At 43.8% G+C, this 20,917-nt stretch overlaps 1 protein-coding gene and 1 pseudogene across 2 annotated transcripts in view; both read left to right on the top strand.

Annotated features, from left to right (window-relative positions):
- ONECUT2 (one cut homeobox 2) overlaps positions 1–20,917 on the top strand; it is a 72,788-nt gene that overhangs the window by 19,225 nt on the left and 32,646 nt on the right. The gene's annotated exons all lie outside the window — the stretch shown is intronic.
- Positions 9,942–10,064, top strand: LOC143941773 (U2 spliceosomal RNA; annotated as a pseudogene).

Raw genomic sequence — 20,917 nt, 5'->3', positions numbered from 1 at the left:
CCAGTTGCGGCTGGTGGTTCCCTGGCATCTCCTCCCTCCTCCTCCTGGCAGCCAATTTCGGTCAGATCTCCTTTTAGCTAATCAGGTGATGGGTCTCATGACCCATTTCCTGATTGGCCGGGAGGAGAATTCATTCACTATTGTAACACAACTGGGTGGGCTCACAGCGCAGTGCTCTGATCCCCAAGCCCACCCTTTTTTTAAGCCTATTAGAGCCTCTGGCTCTAATCACGTGCTTCAACCCCCCCCCCCCCCCCCCGCCCCATTGGAATCCATGCATGTAGATCGGGGGGTCAGATGCATGGATATGGGGGGGCGGTGCCCGTGCGCCCCTAATGGATGGGCCGATAGCGATGACGTCATAACAAAACATGGCAGTGCGGAGCTAAGCGCTGGCAAAACAGAAGAGGATCTCATCGGGACAACATTGGATCTTCTGGGTGGGGAGTATCTGAATTGTGCAGGAGACAGTCTCCAGGGGCAGGGGTTAAAAAAAAAAATGTAGGCGGGAGGGGCTGAAGATCCTCTTTAATTCCACCCTGTGTTGAAATGTTGTTGTATGATCACCTAAGGTAAAAAACCAAAGATCTTTAGCAATACAAACGCATGGAAGAATATAAAAAAAATTATTGTTATTTCCCTAGAAACTATCAAACATCTACATTTCGCTAATTATTATTCACAGTTCAGTAGTGACTTTTGATTACTCAATATTTTCTTGAGTACCCCAAGGCCGGGCATGGATGTTCAAACATAACTGTATCAGCATCTGCAGAAAACAATAAGGGCACGCAGCAGTACGAAGAGATAAAATGCAGCCAGACAATCGGCTTATTGTTCATTCATAGTAGATGGAACAGTTGTGTCACATAAACCTGCATAAAGGTTAAGTATATATAGAATGGAGCGTTGTTGTATCATCAGATGTGGGTGTGCAATAAGGCATCAATTCCAATGTCATCTATGACTCACTGCGTTTTTTTCCTATACTATTCACTAAAGCAGAACTCCAAATAATACTTAAAGGCAGATATAAAAGACACAAATTATTGCAGCGCTCTATTTATTAATACAACATTACATTTTTTATTTTTTACTTTTTTTTAGTTCTGTGGTGTAGTGAAACACACGCAAAAACTTAACACCTGGTGCAAAAAGAAGAAGTGAGAACACAGAAAAAGTGCACAGGGTGTACACCTGGTCCTCCTCCGAAAGAGAAAGGACCCTTGCCTTGATCCCCAGGGGCCCAAGGCTCCTGGCAGGGACAGGGATACTCACTGGCCCACCTAGCCGAAACCACCCTTTGGGGGGGAGGGGGGTAGTGGTTTGAGGATGCTGCTGAATGGTCAGGGGTTCTCACTTTTGCAAGTTGAGGGGTTTCAGGGTAGTCCTGTTGGAGAGGAGAGGACTTTTTTTTGCTAATCTCTGGATTGTTAAATCCTCATTACAGACCTGGAATTTCAGAGGTTTGAAGAGTTTTGGGAGAGAAGAACCTTCAAACCCTGATTACAGGGTCCTGAAGGGGTTGAGCCACATGCGTGAATAGCAGCAGGAAGGAAGCAGTAGGTATCTGTGTGGTAGAGTGGAGTGGTTCACAGCTGGGAAAAGGATGGACGCTCTGAAGACCAGAAGAGGATCTGGTTTTGCTGGCCCCCTGTGGCTTTTCTTGTACCCTGAAACAAGTTGATCCCCCAAACCCTAGTGTGGGCCTGAGAGACTGGTGGTGAGTCATGTTATATGGTTTTCTGTGTACCGGGACTGTTTGCTTTGCTTTTGCTGACGAAAGCTACTTGTGTTTTCCTGCTTTGAGAGACCAATAAATACTTTTCCATGCAGCTTGTTGGTGATCTTGGGCCCTCCTTATCACATTATATACAGGTTGGATCATACAGTGGTCTACACTCTCTATCTTTACACAGGTTGGGCCATACATTGTTTGACACTCTCTGCCTATATACAGGTTGGTGTACAGAAATGGGCCAGAGCCTATTGTGTGTACAGATTTGTGTATGCAGTGGTGCATTTTGTTGTTGTGCTGCCCCAGGCAAGACTAAAATCAGGCACCCCCTCCATCTAAAATTGTCCCACCCCTTCCTTCTCAAATGGCTATTCGGGGTCCCTGGTGGTTGTGTGGGGTCCCTGGTGACTGTGCAGGGTCCTGGGTGGTTGTGTAGGGTCCCTGATGGTTGTGTGGGGTCCCTGGTGGCTGTGTGTGGTCCCTGGTGGTTGTTCGGGGTCCCTGGTGGCTGTGTGGGGTTCCTGGTGGGTGTATAGGGTCCCTGGTGGTTGTGCGGGGTCCCTGGTGGCTATGTGGGGTCCCTGGTGGTTGTGCAGGGTCCCTGGTGGTTGTGTGGAGTCCCTGGTGGTTGTGTGGGGTCCCTGATGGCTGTGTGGGGTCCCTGGGTGGTTGTGTAGGGTCCCTGGTGGTTGTGCAAGGTCCCTGGTGGCTGTGTGGGGTCCCTGGTGGTTGTGTAGGGGCGGTTGGGTCATACAGTCTTCTACACTTTCTAGCTATATACAGGTTGGGCTATATAGCATTCTACACTCTATCTATATACAGGTTGGGCCCTACAGTGTTCTACACTCTCTGTCTATATAAAGGTTGGGTCATACAGACTTCCACACTCTCTATCTATACACAGGTTGAGTCATATGGTCTTCTACACTCTCTATCTATATAAGGGTTGGGTTGTACAATCTTCTACACTATCTATGTACAGGTTGGGTCATACGGTCTTCTACACTCTCTTTAGCGTCAGTTGAGGGAAATGACAGTACGTCGCATGTTTTACAACATTTCTTATCTCTTCATTAGCAATTAAGTCATTAGGATTTTGCTACTATAGGAAAATGTTTCATTAGGAAAGGTTAGGAGTTTGTTTATCTTTACACAGAACAAAGGACAAAGTTCAGCTAAGTTATGTTTGAAGTGTACACTCGGTTTTAGAAGGGTATAGGAGGGTCATCCCTGCACTGTGTGTGTGTGTGGATGGGACATATTATGTCCTAGCAAGGATCATTCCACCATTCCACCTAAAACTCATATCATCTATTAAATCACCTTCTGGCATATTATAAGTTTTTCTCATTGGAGTTCCCAATCCCTCCTATTTCCTATCCCAGCATGAAATCTCACTCTTCCTGCTGAATTATCCATAAAGCTAAACCGAACGGGGATAGTAAGGACTCGTTCGCCTCTGTGTGTTAGAAAAACTCATAATGCATTTTATAGCAAGTTTTTAACGTGCTGCCTAAAATCATAACACAACTCAAGATGCATTTTACGTGGATTTTGCACCCTTCTTTGCAGAAAATGCATTAAAAACTCACTGAGCGAGATTTACTAACACTGGAACACTCAAAATCCGGTGCAGCTGTGCAAAGTAGCCAATCAGCTTATTTAATTAACCACTTGCAGACCGGACCATTTTGCTGGTCAAAGACCAGACCACTTTTTGCGATTCGGCACTGCGTCGCTTTAACTGACAATTGCGCGGTCGTGCGACGTGGCTCCCAAACAAAATTGACGTCCTTTTTTTCCCCACAAATAGAGCTTTCTTTTGGTGGTATTTGATCACCCCTGCGGTTTTTATTTTTTGCGCTATAACCAAAAATAGAGCGACGCATTCTTTTTTACTTTTTGTTATAATAAATATCCCCCAAAAATATATAAAAAAAATTTTTTTCCCTCAGTTTAGGCCGATACGTATTCTTCTACATATTTTTGGTAAAAAAATCGCAATAAGCGATTATTGATTGGTTTGCGCAAAAGTTATAGCGTTTACAAAATAGGGATAGTTTTATAGCATTTTTATTAATAATTTTTAATTTTTTATTTTTTTACTAGTAATGGCGGCGATCAGCGATTTTTATTGTGACTGCGACATTGTGGGGGACCCATCGGACATTTTTGACACATTTTTGGGACCATTGTCATTTATACAGTAATCACTGCTATATAAATGCAGTGATTCCTGTGTAAATGACACTGGCAGTGAAAGGGTTAACCAGTGGGTGGCAGTGTAGGGGTTAAGTGTTCCTAGGGGTGTGTTACTAACTGTGGGGGGGTTGGGCTTTCATTTAGTGAACACTGATCTCTGCTCCAATCACATGGAGCAGAGATCAGCGTCACAAGTTGCTAGGCAGAATGGAGAAATGTTGTTTACACAGCATTTCCTCCATTCGGCCGCTCCGTGAGACGATCGCGGGGATGCCCGCGGCGATCGAGTCCGCGGGTCCCGCGACCGGACTCACGGGGGTCCCGACCAGTGCGGGAGCGCGCTCCCGATGGCAGGGCGGCATTGAATATTGGACGTACCTGTACGCCAATATGCCTGCCAGTGCCATTCTGTCGACGTACATCGTCGTGCGCTGGTCGGGAAGTGGTTAAGCTTTGACAGTAAAACCTGGAAGCTGATTTGTTTCTATGCAGAACTAATAGGCATGCGCAGGGGGTGTTCCGGGTGTGCCAGGGCACACCCTAATCACCCTGTACACCCTGACTGATGATAAGGCAGTACAGCCTACCCTCCTGTACCGGGGCCATGTCCTATTTGTTCAAAAAATGGGGCCCAGGCACCTGCCAAGCTGGAGGACCGGCTGTACTGCCTTTTGCAAATATCAATCCTCTTGTTCCCCCCATTGCAGCGTTTCCGGCTTCTCCTCCTCTCCCTCCCTCTGGCTGCGCTGTATGGGCATTGGTTCTAGCATCTGCGTCTCCAACCTGTCCTCAGTCCCTTTTTCAGTCTTAAATGTAAGTCATCAAGGGTCAAACCCTGCTATTTTACCTAAGCCTCCCAAAAGGGTACTTAAAAAATTTAAACAAATAAATACAAATATAAAAAAAAAAGTTTTTACATTTAAAAAAAAAAAGGGACTCATTCACATGTTCTTTGTACTCACCACTGCCTAGCTACTGCCCCTGTTCCTCTGTGTTTGAGCTTTGGGGTGGGCACCCTAATGCAATAGGCTACGCACATCTATGGCAGATCTATACCAGATTTTGCACTCTCCATTTTTAATACGTCAACCCCATAGCATCCTGGATGTTATTCAGAGAAATCAATGCTACAAGACAGAAGTACTAACCACTATGCAGGTCCTGTCCCCAAGCAGTATCTGGCAGGGAGGTTACACTACAACTCACCCTGCACTATGTCCTGTTTCCATCAAAAAAGTTTTCATCAATTATTTACATTAGCACATTGCTGAATCACTTTGGAGGATGGGGGGAGTGGGTGATTAGGCTTGTTAGTGAATGAGTGGCATTCATTACCAATCTGTGCAATTCACAGCAAGCTCCTCTCCTGCTGATATGCATGCCCTAATAACTCATCACACATTGCTGAGGAAATCGAGCTCTAGAGAGGGCTTGCTGCCTGGGAGGATTGCTGGCAAAGCATGCATGTGTCTGGGGAAATTACAAGATCTAGCTGAAAATAATGCCCAGAGCTGGGCCAGCAGAATGCGTCTGGACGTTCGCCAACAGCACCATCTAACGATAACCGCTGTAATGACAACTCATTTATTTGAACTTTAAAGTGTAAATCCCCCTTTGAAGCCAAATTGGGATAATTCCTACTTTGTATTTGCTTTAGGTTCACAGTCACATAGAAAAACCTTAACAAAAATATTTAAAAGAAAACAGCTTCATTTTTACTTGCTTTTTAAAAAAAACTAACTATGGGGACCTTGTACCTGCACTGCAAGGATTTATTGCTCATTTAGGTCTAGGGGACATAGAAAAGAAGATTTACCTATCCGATTGTCCGCTCCATAATGCCGGTAGAGCGGTCCCCTCAACGGTTTCTCCTCCATGCTCCAGTGGTCTAAGGTCCTGATGTCATCAACACTAGCCCATAGTCCTACACTGGACATGATGATGCCGAGAGACGGTTCACCACTGGATTGTGGGGGAGCGTCATCTGCAAGGATAGCGGAAGGGGTAACTTTAAATGCTTTTACTCTCCTTGGATTAAATGAGCAGTTAAACCTTGGAGTCTGTATGCAGCCGCGCTGCAAGAGAGGATTTTCAATTTTCCAAGAGTTGGGAGTTAAAAATTCTGTTCCGCATTCTCCTTCACCTCATTCACCTCCTGGGATGACTATGTCACACATCTGAGGAGGGGGCGTACATGCAAGAGCCTGTACATGCACAGACATGTTACAGGCCTCTACCTGGTGCATACATGTGAAAATAAGGAAGCCTCCCTGAAGAGGAGTTGGTGGCGCAGAAGCAGAGTGGCACAAGGTGGTCTTAGCTTGCCAGAAAGACAGCGCTGGACTCCATGGACCAATAAGTATATTATTTTAAAATGATAATACAGGGCCAAATAAATTAGAGCGTGAATGTTGGTAGATGGGGGAAGGTGGAAATCAGAGCAACCCCTATCCTCCTCTTCTCGGGTCTATCTTTGGACTCCTAGCTCATCCCCCCGGCCGAGTGCCCCCATAGCAAGCGCTTGCTATAGGGGCACTCATAAGGGCTGGCTCCTGAGCTGTGCTCTGTGTGTACATAGACACACAGGGCATAGCCTGGACCCGACCCCCCACTTCCTCCTTTTTTTTCATTTTGGATAGAGCATGGGACTGTTATAACCCCTGTCAGATATTTTTTAACACCATCTATGTCCCATTGCGGAGACTTCCCTTCACTTCCTGTCCCATAGCCAAACAGGAAGTGAAAGGAAATTCCTGCAAATTAAGGGAATTCCTTGGGGACTCCAAGCTCACCAGAACTAGTGTCCCCATTGGAAGATTTCCCCTCTAAGGCCCCTTTCACAGGATGCGGACTCCGCTTCCACGGAGTCCGCCTCTGTCCGCCGGCTCAGCGGGAGATCTCTCCGTTGATCTCCGCTGAGCCGGCGGATGACAGGTCCCTCTCTGCTCACTGAGCAGGGAGGGGCTTGTCCAGCGCCGCTGGTCTCTATGGAGAGATCAGATGAAAACGGACAGCATGTCCGTTTTCATCAGATCTGACCCGAATCCGGACGTAGGGCCATCTATCTGCTTTTGGCGGATCGGACCGGGTCGGATGTCAGCGGCCATGTCTCTGCTGACATCCGACATCCGGGAGCTATGCAGTAGAGTCCTATAGGGGCCTATGTATAAACATGTTCCAAATAAACAGCGAGAAAGGTTAGACATATATACAGTATATGTTTATTTGTGTTAGGATATGCTGTGTGACTGGGAACACATAACAAACATAGAGGAGTTTTTTTCAAATTTGTCTGCAAATGTGGAAATATACATTAAAGTGAAACTTTATATTCTGTTTACTGCTTTTTAGATATTCAGTATGTGTCAATGTGGTCACCTTAATGTATCCTATCTAATCAATAGGTGCCATTCACAAAGAAAAAGTTTTGATATATAGCTTGTAATTTAAAGAGGACCTTGCATAAAAATGATTCTGATGCAGGGACCACTTTAAAGGCGTAGGTCATATATGGTCATTGCATACGAAGGCCGTTTTCCACTGTAATTTCCCCTAAAAGCACCCCTACTATAATATAGTGGTGTGTCTTGAATGGTCAGATGACTTTGAGCAGGGGTAATCAAATTGGGAGAATTGACGATTCAGCACTTTGTGATTTTGCTTAGTATTGGCATGTAGGTCTGGCTTCTGTGCAGGCCAGTGTGCAATTTAGAAACCTACGTCATTGTGATTTATGAACTGTATGATTCTCTGCAGGCTGGGGAATTGCATAGACTGAAAAACATACATATATTGGAAATTAAAAAAAATCAGTTTACTAAATTTACTGACAAATTTAGTTTACTGAATTTGAGTTTTTTTTTTCTTGGGCTGATTTGCTTATCACTAGCCTTGAGAGCTATAGCTTAGCCATGAAAAGGTTATAAATGTTATGAAGATCTCCCTAAACAAGCAGAGATATGGTGGTTCTCCAGGTTGATGGAAGTAACAATCTTGCCTTGTAAAATAAAGTAATGTTTGTGAAGCCTGAGAAGATGGCCAGGCTCCCGTGGAGAAAGTAAATAAGCTTCTTGCTTACATAATGACTGATTCACTGCAAGGCTTTGGGTCAGGTATGATTGATTTTAAGGCTGTCAATCTGTGAGGCCAAATAAGCTTATCTCAGCAAGCTCTTAAAGGGATCTGGTGACATTGACAAAAATTACTAATTAAAATTGATATGTCAAAGCTGACAGACTAAGCTGTGAGTGCATGCCTTCAACTTTCTGATCAGTGCTTAAGCGCTCCTATATCTATGCTAACAGTGACTTTTTCTATTTGTGTGGCCACAAGAACACTCCCTGCCCCCCACATGGCAGTATTCAGGGCTGATGTTTGGTTTTTGAGGTATTGAGCATACAATTTTGGGATTGGGTGGGGGGGGGGTATACTTCCTCTTCACTACCATAGTAAATGGGCAAAGTGCAGCGGGATTGACGTGGCAGTCCTATTATAAGCCAAGTGAAGGCGTGCATTTGTGCATCCTGCTTAGTCTGTTTGCTGCATATTTAAGTCAATCATTTTTGCCATGGTCACATTTTGATAAAAAGTAGACATTCATATATTTTTGCACATTTTTAACAACTTGGAAATACACTTTAAATTTAGGCCCCCCCACTGTCCTCTGTAACAACAGGTATTGTGGAATAATTCATCTTCAAAAGTTCATAGCAGACAAAACTTTTACTTTTGTTTCAGTAGTTCAGCTCCACCTGTACCCTTTGCTGCAAGCCTATCACCTGAACTCTGGAGCCACAGTGCAAGATTTGAGACAGGAACCTGCCAGAACCAGAAATGGAACCAGAAGTGGAGCTCAAGGACCATGGCTCAATTCTTGCACTGGGCCCAGGAATATAGCTGATAGGTCTGAGGCACTCATTGCCCCAGAGTTATCAGTTAAATTCCTGGTCCCAGGGCAAGAATTGAGCCAGGATCCTTGAGCTCCATTTCTGTGTCCGCTGTTCCAGACTTATCACCCAAACCCATGTATAACTACCCCTGCAGGAAATTATCTCACCTCATTGCCTCCTGTATCTTATCATCCAAGCATCCGAACCTTTCCTGTACACCTATCCCTACCTCCATCTACTATAACATCATCCATCATGCATAGTATTGTTTTTTTTATCGCAGGAGAAGCAGCCTAGCTACATATTTTTGAAAAAAACGCCTGGATTCTTTATTAAATGTACATAATATAACTGGATACTAATATTTATAGGTAAAGTTGATCCAGGGAATGTCCAATTGCCTCTTGGGGGTTCCAGAAGGAACTGTGGGTATAATATTGTGTATATGAAGGTTTTTGATCTGTGTGTGTGTTTTGTTTTTGTTTTTTCTTTGTGGGTTGAACTGGAAGGGCTTTTTTCAATCAGATTAACTATGTAACATGGTAATGGTGATGGAGAGGACGGTTGAATGTGGCTTAGCAGACCCTGTATTGTCTCCAGGAACAGGGGCTTGGTCATAACACTACCTTATTAGTCCTGTTTCTATGCCACTGGCATACAGTGTTCCTCTTTGGAGTGGTTTAGTGGCCCTTTAAAGGAATTTTTCAGTTTTGTCAAAAATTGATATGCCATACTGTATACACATGGTGCACAGACCATTTTGTAATTGAGTGATCTAGACCAGTGTTTCTCAACCTTTTTTTCAGTTGAGGCACCTTTTAAAATGATGTACAGTCTCAAGGCACCCTATTCTAAAATGTACAAAAAGAAACAAATAGTTTTTTTCATATCACAACATCATCCACAAGTGTGGGCTACCCAACATTAGCTGTGAATTAAGCCTGCACCTTTGCAAACTGGTATTGACTAGTATTCTAGCCTTTTTCTTCTCCCTCTGTTTATCTTCCTCTCTCTAACATGACCCCAGTGGAGATAGAGAGGGGCAGACAGAGGACGGGCAAACATGCATTCTGTGCAGGGCACCTGATGTTCCCTTTATATACCAATGGTTGAGCGCTTCTCGGCCTTTTGGCTAAGGTCAAGTGTAGTATCTGTTTTTAGCAGTGTCCAGAGGAGGCGCTGTGCTATCATCCCGACTATGAGCATTGGTTGGGATGTGGCCATGCAAATCCACTGGTGTGATGTGAACCTAGAAGGTTAGTATCAGCAGGAACCGAAACCGGGGTGCCCATACGTCATTGGGGTCCGGTAGTAGGGTTTCCCCGATAAGACCGGAAGGGGTCACTATCTTGTAGGGATGGGGCTGCACTGGCCAAAGACTGGGTCCCGAAAGAAGCCCATGGTGTATGTGCCCCTGAAATGGCAGTCCAGGGGTGCGGTAGTCTTATTGTATGGGTCACTTTGAGGTATGGCACCAAGGTCACTGCACCATCAAACTTTTTTGGCTAGGACCAGAGGAATTTTTTATTCCTGGCCGAAAGGCCGGCCTTTGTATCACACAGTGGCATCTATTGCACTTCTCCACTATCCTTCCCCCTATTATTATTTGTGTGTTTTGTTGTGTTTGTCACTTTTTTTGTTTTGTGTTGATTGGTGTACACGTATTGTCATGTGACTGGTGGGGTGTATGTCCTAGGGCCTGCCCTGAAAGTCTTTGGAGGGGGTAGACATGGCCTTCTGGCTTGGTTCACCCTCTCTCATGGGGTCTCCCTTTGGGGGAGCCCCACCTAGTACTTGGGTTGGTCTGTTTTGGCAGACCTCTCAGAGAACAGGTCCATCTGGTTTTGGTCAGATGGACCAGTGAAGTACCTCAGTCCCCGCCTGGAGCCTAAGGCCCTGGGGGATCAGGGCTAGGGTCCTTTCTCTTAGGAGGAGTACTATGTGTACACCCTGTGCATGTTTTTTGTTTCACTTTTTTGGTGTGCACTTTTTTTTTGCACCGGGTGTAGTTCAAGTGTGTTCCAGAAGTGCATTTGTGAGGTCAGGCAATGATGTTGGACAAGAAGGCCTGGCTCGCAGTCTCCTCTCTAATTCACCCCAAAGGTGTTCTAGGGTTGAGGTTAGGACTCTGCGCATGCCAGTCAAGTATCCTCAACCCCAAACTCACTCATCCATGTCTTTATGGACTTTGCTTTGTGCAAATCCCCCCTCCATTTGGTGGAGGGGGGATTATGGTGTGTGGTTGTTTTTTAGGGGTTGGGCTTGGCCCTTTAGTTCCGATGAAGGGAACTCTTAAGGCATCAGCATACCAAGACATTTTGGACAATTTCATGCGCCGAACTTTGTGGGAACAGTTTGGGAATGGACCATTCCTGTTCCTACATGACTGTGCACCAGTGCACAAAGCAAGGTCCATAAAAACACAGATGAGTGAATTTGGGGTAGAAGAACTTGACTGGCCTGTACAAAGTCCTGACCCCAACTCGATAGAACACCTTTGAGATGAATTAAAGTGGAGACTGCGAGCCAGGCCTTCCCGTCCAAGTCAAACATTCCCATAGACACACTCCAAACCTTATGGACAGCCTTCCCAGAAGAGTTGAAGCTGTTGCAGCTGCAAAGGGTGGGCCAACTCAATATTGAATCCTACAGACTAAGACTTGGATGCCATTAAAGTTCATGTGTGTAAAGGCAGACGTCCCAGTACTTTTGACAATATAGTGAATATTGCATATCCATTGATGTCTCAGTACAATGCAATCTGGCCATCCAAAAGCCCATATATAGGGAAAAATCAAGTCCAGGTTCGCTGCACTTAAGGTTTATCAAAAATCCAAACGAAAGTTACAAAATATTCCATATGCAATGTTTCACGTGAATTTATATATATATATATGGCGTTCAGAAAACAGCCCATAAACTGCACTGCAGATAAACATCAAAAAACGTCCATGTGTACATGGGCACATAGGGGTTGATTTACTAAAGGCAAATAAACTTTGCACTTTTGCAAAGTGCAGTTGCCCTCAGCAAGTGCAGCTGCTCCAGAGATTAGTAAATGAGCAGAAGCTCTGATGACTGCCATCATCCAAACATGTGCAAGCAAAAATGCGTTTTTTTTTTTTTTCTTCATTTTCCTTGCATGTGATTGGGTATCCTTTGCAAAGTGGGGTCTTACCTCATTTACTTACTCTTACTAACTTACTTCTGGAGCAACTGCACTTGCAGAGGGCAAAGTGCAAAGTCTAGTTGCCTTTGGTAAATCAACCCCATAGGATAACATTGAGGGGAGTTAAGGTATTGTTAAAAAAAACAAAACGCCTAAACTCCCAAAAACGGCCATTTATGAGCTCCACTGTGCTTGGAGCCTATATATATATATTTATACACAAAAATGTATGCTGTGATCACCTAATAACAGGACAAAAGCCTATAAAGTATTGTGTGCTTTCAGAACCTTGGACAGCAGAAGCACACATCCAGGGGCAGCCGTTCTGTTCTTTGTGTGCCTCCTTTATTGACAGATTTAATGGCACAGACTTCTTGCTTAGTCCCTCTCTGGGGATTTACAGACAAATCTGCTGGATTCCTGGTCCCTTCTACAACAAGCTGTTGAAAGATGCAATTAATTGAAATAGTCCAAGCAAGTGTTAATCAAATGATTCTCTGCTCGGCTTCTCTGGAGGTTTTTTTTTCTTTTTTTTTGATAATCACCTCAATCTAAACATTATCCTTGAGAGTTAATAAAATGCGATGCAATGCGATGCGATGCTCTCATTATATGCAGATCATGACCACTCATCTGTCCCTAAAAAAAAAAAAAGAAAAAACCACTGAGCTCATCTCCGACATATTTTCCTTTGCAGCAGCTGAAGCTCTTGGACTATTTTAGGGTATTGATGCCTCTGATTGCATTATAATGTTCATCATGAAAACCTATACTATGGGAACAGGTTCGGAGATCCTCTCTTTCTTAAAGTGGAACTAAACTCTCTCAGTCTACAATAACTATTTTTACTCCTTATGCTGCCAGCCTTAGTAAATAGATAGCGGGTATAATATATTTATCTTGTTTTAATCTATTTTTTTACATTTCTTCAGCTACTTTCTGATTTCTGGCCTAGGTCAAACTGATGTCATATGTCATATATGAGTCTTCATGGGCATTCTTGTATTTGGAGGAGGGCTTTCTCAGCTAAGCACACCCTTCTGCCCCTAAGCTAAGTGCAGATGGATTCCAGGAAGTAAATGCTACATTACTCATCTGTCCTTACTCTAGATGGCACCAGGGTAGAAACATTCTATGCATTAAGATAAAAAGCCTTCTGTGTGCAGCAGCTGTCCCAGCACCCCCTTATACTTACCTGAGCCCCATATCTGTCCAGCAAGGTCCACAAATGTCTCAGCCGTTCAAGACTCTCCCTTCTAATTGGCTGAGAAACAGCAGCAGGAACCAATGCTGTCAATTAAAGTCAGTCAGCCAATCAGGAGAGAGAGGGGCATGGCCAGGCTGCAGCTCAGTGTCTGAATGGACACAGGTAGCTGTGACTCGGCTCAAGCGCCCCCATAGTAAGCTGCTTGCTGTGGGGGCACTCAACAGGAGGGAGGGGCCAGAAGCAGCAAAGCGGGACCAGAGAAGAGGAGGATCTGGGTTGCTCTGTGCAAAACCAACTGCACAGAGGAGGAAAGTATAACATATTTGTTATTTTTATTGAAAAAACAGACTTTACAATCACTTTAAGTCCACAGTTAAAGCATAGCAATACATAATCAATAATTTAGAAACAAAGAGGAAATGCATGATCCCAAAATGCATTGTATCTTAGCAACCAGATTACTACTCCTTGCATAGTCTACCCTCTGCTTCCAATCTATTTGCAGAATATATTCTAACCCAGCAGAAGTACCTGAAGAAGAACAGAGAAAGTCTATGGCATCATAAATGGTGAAAGGTCTGAGGGTTACATATCAGAAGAGACTTTGGGAACCTAATATGTGCAGTCTGGAGGAAAGAAGGAAAAGTGAGGACATGGTTGAAACCTTTACATAATGGGTGCTCAACCTGTGGCCCTCCAGCTGTTGAGGAACTACAAGTCCTATAAGGCATTGGAAGGCTGACAGGTACAAGCCCAAGGCTCACAACAGCTGGAGGGCCTCAGGTTGAGCACCCATGCTTTAAATGAAGGGTGTGAATGAAGTTGAGGAGGGAAGTATTTTCAATATGGTGCTAAGAGCAAGAACATGGTTGCATGACCTCAAACCAGCAGGAGGAAAGTTAAGAACTAAACCTTGTAAAGTATTATTTTACTGAAGCAGTAGTTGATGCTTGGAGCAGACTTCCGGAGAGGTAGGGAGTCACAGTTAGTGAATATACACATGCTTGGGATAAACATAGATCTATAATCAGATAAAAAGGGAGGGGAGTAGACTAGATGTAGCACTTGGGCCTGTTTCTGCTGTCACTCCTCTAAAATACAATAATCATATAGAACACATGTAGGAAAATATACATGTAAAAAGCTAATAAATGTTAAAGTATTGAACCTTTTTTGCGGCGTAGAGAGCTTGTGAATACACCATACAAATACATACAAATAACATGCAGCTTCTCCTTTCATAAAACATTTTGGGTCTTTATACTGCTATTTATTGGCTGTATTTGTAGTTGTAAGAAATCTGTTATTAGGTCTGGTGATGGGTTTGCCGCAGCAAATTGTTGCTAATGTGTATTCACTTCTGGCACTTCCAATGAATCTTTAATTTGTGCTGCAACATTTTTGCTCTATTGCTACATATTGGGCCTGTAGGCAAGGCTGGCATAGCTAACACCCTGAGATGCCATGAATCTGCACTGCTAACATTTATATAGATGCTTACACCTGCTTCCTAAAAATGCCTTTATCAGATCTGTTAGCCTCTCGTAAATTCACAATCAAATGAATCACTAAATATTAGTGTGCAATTGCAATTTACTAACAAATCACTTAGCTGTGTTAGTTTAATTGTGAATTCTGCAGGTTGTGATATAGAAGTTATTTATCCCAAAGAATCAACAGAGAATTGCCTGTGCTGCCATTTCTGACCCCTTCTTAAAATGCTGGTTACCTGGCTTATATTCTGATTATCGACTTAGTGTATCAGTGGGGGCAATTGAAAGGGAATATGAGGCGAAGCTGTGTTCACTTAATTGTTCAATCAATTTTTTTTAATTTTATTTCCCATGCACATGATTGGGTATTCAAAGTGAGCACAGTTTTGGCTTCTTCACTTTATTTACAAATTGATTTAAAAAAAAAATAAAAATCATACTTACCTAGGTGGATGCTTCATTGGTTCTCTTATGTCTGAGAACTGAGTGGGCAAAGACCATTGATCACTCATTTCTCAGTGCTTGCTCCACTGTCAGTCACCGTCTCTTTGCTTTCCCCCCCGCTCACTGGAGTGCTGGGCTGTGTAGGGACGGGGAGCAGCTGGCTCAGGCTCTCAGAAGCTCACTGAGAGGCTGAACAGGGTGCCAGTACAGGCATCTGGGTGGATCTTGACCATATGGTTGTGATCTTTCCCCAGCATGGACCGGCTCTGCAGCATCAGCCAACAGTGAGCTTAAGCCCGCTGTCTGCTGAAAATGGGTCACAGGAGTGCAGAACAGACCACAGGAGAAATACAGCCAAACAAACTTTGGCTGTACTTCTTTAAGTAATCAGCCACTACTGCTTTAGTAAATCAAGTAGAGTGTAACAGGAGTTTTATCTTGACTGGCTGCACACATTTAATGGGTCATTGATGAGAAACCATTGGATATGACTTTCAGTCAACTGGCAATTTTAGAATGTTTTCAGCAAGAAGACCACAGGTATTTGTCTCCTGATAAGTTCCCTTGAAAGTCCACCGTATATTTTTTTCAATGAATGCAAGGGGTTCTCTGATCGGACAAGGAGAAAATCATGACTTTACCGTTCCTCCCCTACAAAAATGACAAGGTCTTTCATGAATAGCGGCAGTGAAGGGTGAGCGATCCCCTGTGGTCAGTATGCAGTGGGGTACCCTCTCACACAGGACCCAGAAGATCACAGCTATCAAAGTAGTAGCGCCAACTATTACAACGTTTGTCCACTTCACCGCCGGCCCCTCAGGTATGATATATGCAGACTTGCCAAGCTGAACCTGTGTAAGTATGCTATATCGATCTTACCCGGAGTTCAGTTTTGAAGCTGCGATTTACCAAAACACCTATATCGTCTCTCTGTCATTAATTCAGTTTTATGCCCCGTACACACGGTCAGATTTTCTGACGGGGAATGTTCGACGGGAGCTTGTTGTTGGAAATTCCGACCGTGAGTAGGCTCCATCGGACATTTTCCGTCGGAATGTCCGACAAACAAAATTTGAGATCTGGATCTCAAATTTTCCGATAACAAAATCCGTTGTCGGAAATTCCGATTGTGTGTACACAGTTCCGACACACAAAGTTCTACGCATGCTCGGAATCAAGCAGAAGAGCCACACTGGCTATTGAATGTCAATTTTCTCGGCTCATCATACATCACCGCGCTCTTGATGCTCAGAATTTCTAAAAAGATTAGTGTGACCGTGTGTATGCAAGACAAGTTTGAGTTAATATCCGTCGGGAAAAAAAAAACATGGATTTTGTTGTCGGAATGTGCGAATGTGTGTACACGGCATTACACTCCCTAGATTTTGCAATGTTTTCTATTTTTCCTGATTGAAGTTGTCTTTTTATATCGAATTCCCTATTCGAAGCATCTATTTGCAGCTCTTATGGGAACCACAAGTCCTAGCAATCCTCATGCCTTCCTCAAACACATCCACATGATCCAGATGATAATGAATAATGCAAGAAATCTGCACAAGCCCTCTCAGAAGTGATGTTGCTGCCAGCCTGTAATACAATATCTTTTAGATGCTGGCACGATGGTCTGTGTGAAATAAATTATTCAAAGTAGCTGAGTCCCAGCCCCACATTGTAGATGTATATTTGTCATTTTTCTTATCTCATCATTAATTTCCTTCAGAGGGAAATGGCTCTGTGTAGAGAATGAGGAGCACTAAGGGGTGACACAAGTCTCCCCTTTCAGTTTCGGCTCATTTATGCAGCATATAGCAGGCAATTAAGTGATTAAGTGAGAACCAGCTTTCTGGATCCTTATTAAGCCTTAAAGGATTTTCTTTTTTGCTCTTGCTATTTGCTCACAGAGGTATCATTTGTGATGGTGGAACTCCTGTTGAATTAATGTTCTTGCAATTTTGCCACTGAATCTGAATCATATTGGAATAAAGTTTGCAACAGTGCCAGGTATACACTTCCAACAGAATGAAGGACTTCTGGGTAACACCATGTTATACTAGCGTGCCAGGTATCTTCTTCCAACAGGAGAAAGGACTTCTGCCTAACACTATGTTTTATGAGAGTACTGGTTAGCCCCTTCCAATGGGAGACAGGAATTCTAAGGAGCACCATGTTTTACTAGGGTACTTGGTAGCCCCTTCCAGTGGGAGGAGAGCATAATGGGTAACACCATGATTTACTAGGGCACCAGGTAGCCCTTATCAACAGGATAAAAGACTTGTAGGTACCACCATCTTTTACAAGAGTCTTAGACAGCCTTTTTTTAACAGGAGGAAGGACTTTTGCTTAAGGTCATGTTTTAGAAGAGTGTCAAGTAACCCCTTCCAACCAGAGGAAAGATTCTGGGCAATGCCATGTCTTACAGGAGTGCCAGGAGGCCCTTTTAACATGAGGATATACATTTGGGCATTTTTTATGATGCTCTTAATATTTCATCTAATAAATTGAGAAGTGGGGGGATGTTCTTGTAGAGGGGCCCTTTCCTAACTATGTATTTTACTGATGCTGGTTCTTTGAAGGGTGTAGCAATCCTTTCACATTCACATTACTGTTGTGTTTTAACGCACACATCGAGGCAATGTGAGTTGCCTTACAGCAGGTTATTAAGACACCAAAAATGCACCAAAAATAATGAATACACCACTACTGGCAGTGCGTTCCTATGCTCTGCAGTGCACCAGCATGGTGTGTTGGTGTGCCATTCATAATCGCTTCCCATAGTACCGAAGTATGTAACGTGCATTGTCGCTCACCTACAGTCCACTGTTTCCAAGCTTTAAACAAGCTCCTTGCACTGTGGTCACACTGGGTGCTAGAACACAAACACAAAGGCATGTTCCATTCCGTCCCCAACCCCCACTCCTCCAGCAAGCTTATTTAGCAAAACAGTATATCCTATGCGCTGCCACCTCAAGAGTGCCTTCATTAACGCGTTTTTAATCCTCTCTGCTTTAATCATAGAGCTAGATGTGTTCAGGGGAAAGACATTTATATACATTCTAAATAAAAATCCAAAAGTGGCTAATATATGTATATATATATATATATATATATATATATACACAAACACACACACTATATTGTCAAAAGTATTGGGACATCTGCCTTTACATGCACATGAACTTTAATGGCATCCAAGTCTTAATCCGTTAGGGTTCAATATTGAGTTGGCCCACCCTTTGCAGCTATAACAGCTTCAACTCTTCTGGGACGGCTTTCCAAAAGGTGTGAAGTGTGTCTATGGGAATGTTTGACCATTCTTCCAGAAGGCCTGGCTTGCAGTATCCGCTCTAATTCATCCCAAAGGTATTCTACCGGGTTGAGGTCAGGACTCTGGGCATACCAATCAAATTGCTCCACCCCAAACTCGCTCATCCGTGTCTTTATGGACCCTGCTTTATGCACTGGTCCAAATCATTTGGTGAAGGGGGGATTATGGTGTGGGGTTGTTTTTCAGGGGTTGGGCTTGGCCCCTTAGTGCCAGTGAAGTGAACTCGTAAGGCGGCAGCATACCAAGACATTTTGGACAATTTAATGCTCCCAACTTTGTGGGAACAGTTTGGGGATGATCCCTTCTTATTCCAACATGACTGCGCACACATGACTGGGCTACATTAAAGTGAACCTGTTACTTTCTCCATCAAGGACAACGTTTACTTGTTGTAGTCAAATGGGGGAATATTTGTATGTCTGTAGGCACTTGACCAACTCTAAACAGGCCCTCACTGCAGAAATTGTATACTGTGGTTTCCTTTTGGGCCTTCGTATGAATGAAAACTCTGGGAAAACTATAAAATTCCTAATAAAATAGGACTTTGCATGAACAACCTTAGTTTAATGAGAAGTTTAAAAGGAATACAGGATTACTGGGGAAGTTTAAAATGAATACAGGTGCCTCGTTTGGATAGTTGCATTATATGTTAGAAAGTTGTATCCTCCCTCTATCACCATGCACAATGGCTACTCAATTAAGTAATAGTTTGAATGCTTTATTTTACCTCCCAAGAATGGCTGAGCTCGATATCCTGATGGCTTTCATACTTTAAGATGCCCCTCAGTCCACTTCTTCCACCGCTAGCTGCATAAAGCTCTAATTGAGCAATCAGATTAGTTTAATTACTTCACACTTCTACACAATGGTCACCATCTAATTGTTATTCCTCTGCTGGAATCAATTCAATTAAAGCTATTTTTGTGTTGGAAGCAGATCTGTTTGCAGATACTCTGGACTTATTTCAGCTTTGCTCTAGCAAAATGTATTGATGGAATGGGAAAAGGGCTACTTTGGCAATAAAAAAAAAGGCTGATCTAATCAAATGTAATTGTAGTTTATGTTTAATTAGAGCACTTTCTTTCATTAAAGGACCGGTAAACCTTTAACTAAAATGTTGCTTTATGTGCAAAGGTGCTATGGATATAGGATGACCTTCTCCATCTCAGACGGGCTGTGGTTATTGTATAAGTATAAGCACTTAATGACCAAAATCCCCCTGATCGACCCCTTCAAGGTGAAAGAATTGGTTGCTCTCGTTATTTTTTTTCCTAACAACCTTCTAAGAAAATCCAGAGTTGTCTTTCCACAGTTTGCCCTTCTTAAGCTGGATATACAAAGTTTAAATTAGAAAATTCGAGCAATGGGTGGTTACTGGCACCACCCAGCTCCACAGACTTTAACTGAAAAATTTAGAGCCCAATCAGATGCAACCACTGTGCAGGTGCTGTCCGGCAGTGCAGATATATTAGGAATCTATGCGCATATGGCTAGCTTTAAGTATAAACATGTTTGGCTAATCTGAGCATCCTCCTCCCCCCCTCCACTGCCACATTTGACACTTTGTGTTTGTAGGGGGATAGTGGGTACCTGGGTTGACAGGTTTTGACAAAACCAGGAACCCACTCCCATGGCTAGCTCCTTCCCCCTGCAGCCTTCTGGGACACATCACAGGTCCCAGAAGACTGTGGGGCCATTCACAAAGCGCAATAAGAAACTGTCAGGATTCACTGACGGTTTCCCGTACCTAAAATGCTGGTGCCTGCACCTGCAGCCAACTGAAGAATCGGCTTCAGTGAAGACATCACTGGATTCCTGGACACTTAAGTATCCTTATATAGAATGTCAGCAGTTACAGTAATTGCAGCTGCTGACTTTTATTTGGGGGAGACTGGAGCTCCTCCTCTGGGGGGGCTGACAGTTTAAGCGGAGCTCCACCCAAAAGAGGAAGCTACACTTGTCTGCCTCATCCCCCCCTCCACTGCCACATTTGCCACCTTTCGGGGGGAAAGGAGCGGGTACCTGGTTTTCACCATTGAGCCCCTTCCTCCTTCCCCCACAGCCGGCCCATTCACATCCTCCTCCCCCCCGCAGCCGGCCCATTAACACCCTCCTCCCCCCGCAGCCGGCCCATTTCCAAAGTGCAGCGCGTTTCACGCATGCACAGTAGGAAGCCGGCTGTGCAGGTGCAAGGCTTTACTGCCAGTTTCCCTTAGTCAAGTTGGCTGAGCCAGCACCCGATAGCCGATTGGAAATCGGCTTGGTTGAGGATGCCATTGGATTCCTGGACAGGTAAGTGTCCTAACATTAAAAGTCAGCAGCTACATTAAGTAGTCAGCTGCTGACTTTTAATTTTTTGGGGGAGAGCCTGGGGCTCTGCTTTAAGAGACATGGAAGATGCTGTTGAAATTTTTTTTTCATTCAGTGGCTGTCATACTTATCCCTACTTC

The sequence above is a fragment of the Lithobates pipiens genome, unplaced genomic scaffold, assembly GCF_037356315.1.
Source record: "Lithobates pipiens isolate NorthernLeopardFrog02 unplaced genomic scaffold, aLitPip1_a1.2 Scaffold_3, whole genome shotgun sequence".
In the NCBI taxonomy this organism is placed as follows: domain Eukaryota; kingdom Metazoa; phylum Chordata; class Amphibia; order Anura; family Ranidae; genus Lithobates; species Lithobates pipiens.
This window is presented reverse-complemented; position numbering and strand designations above follow the sequence as displayed.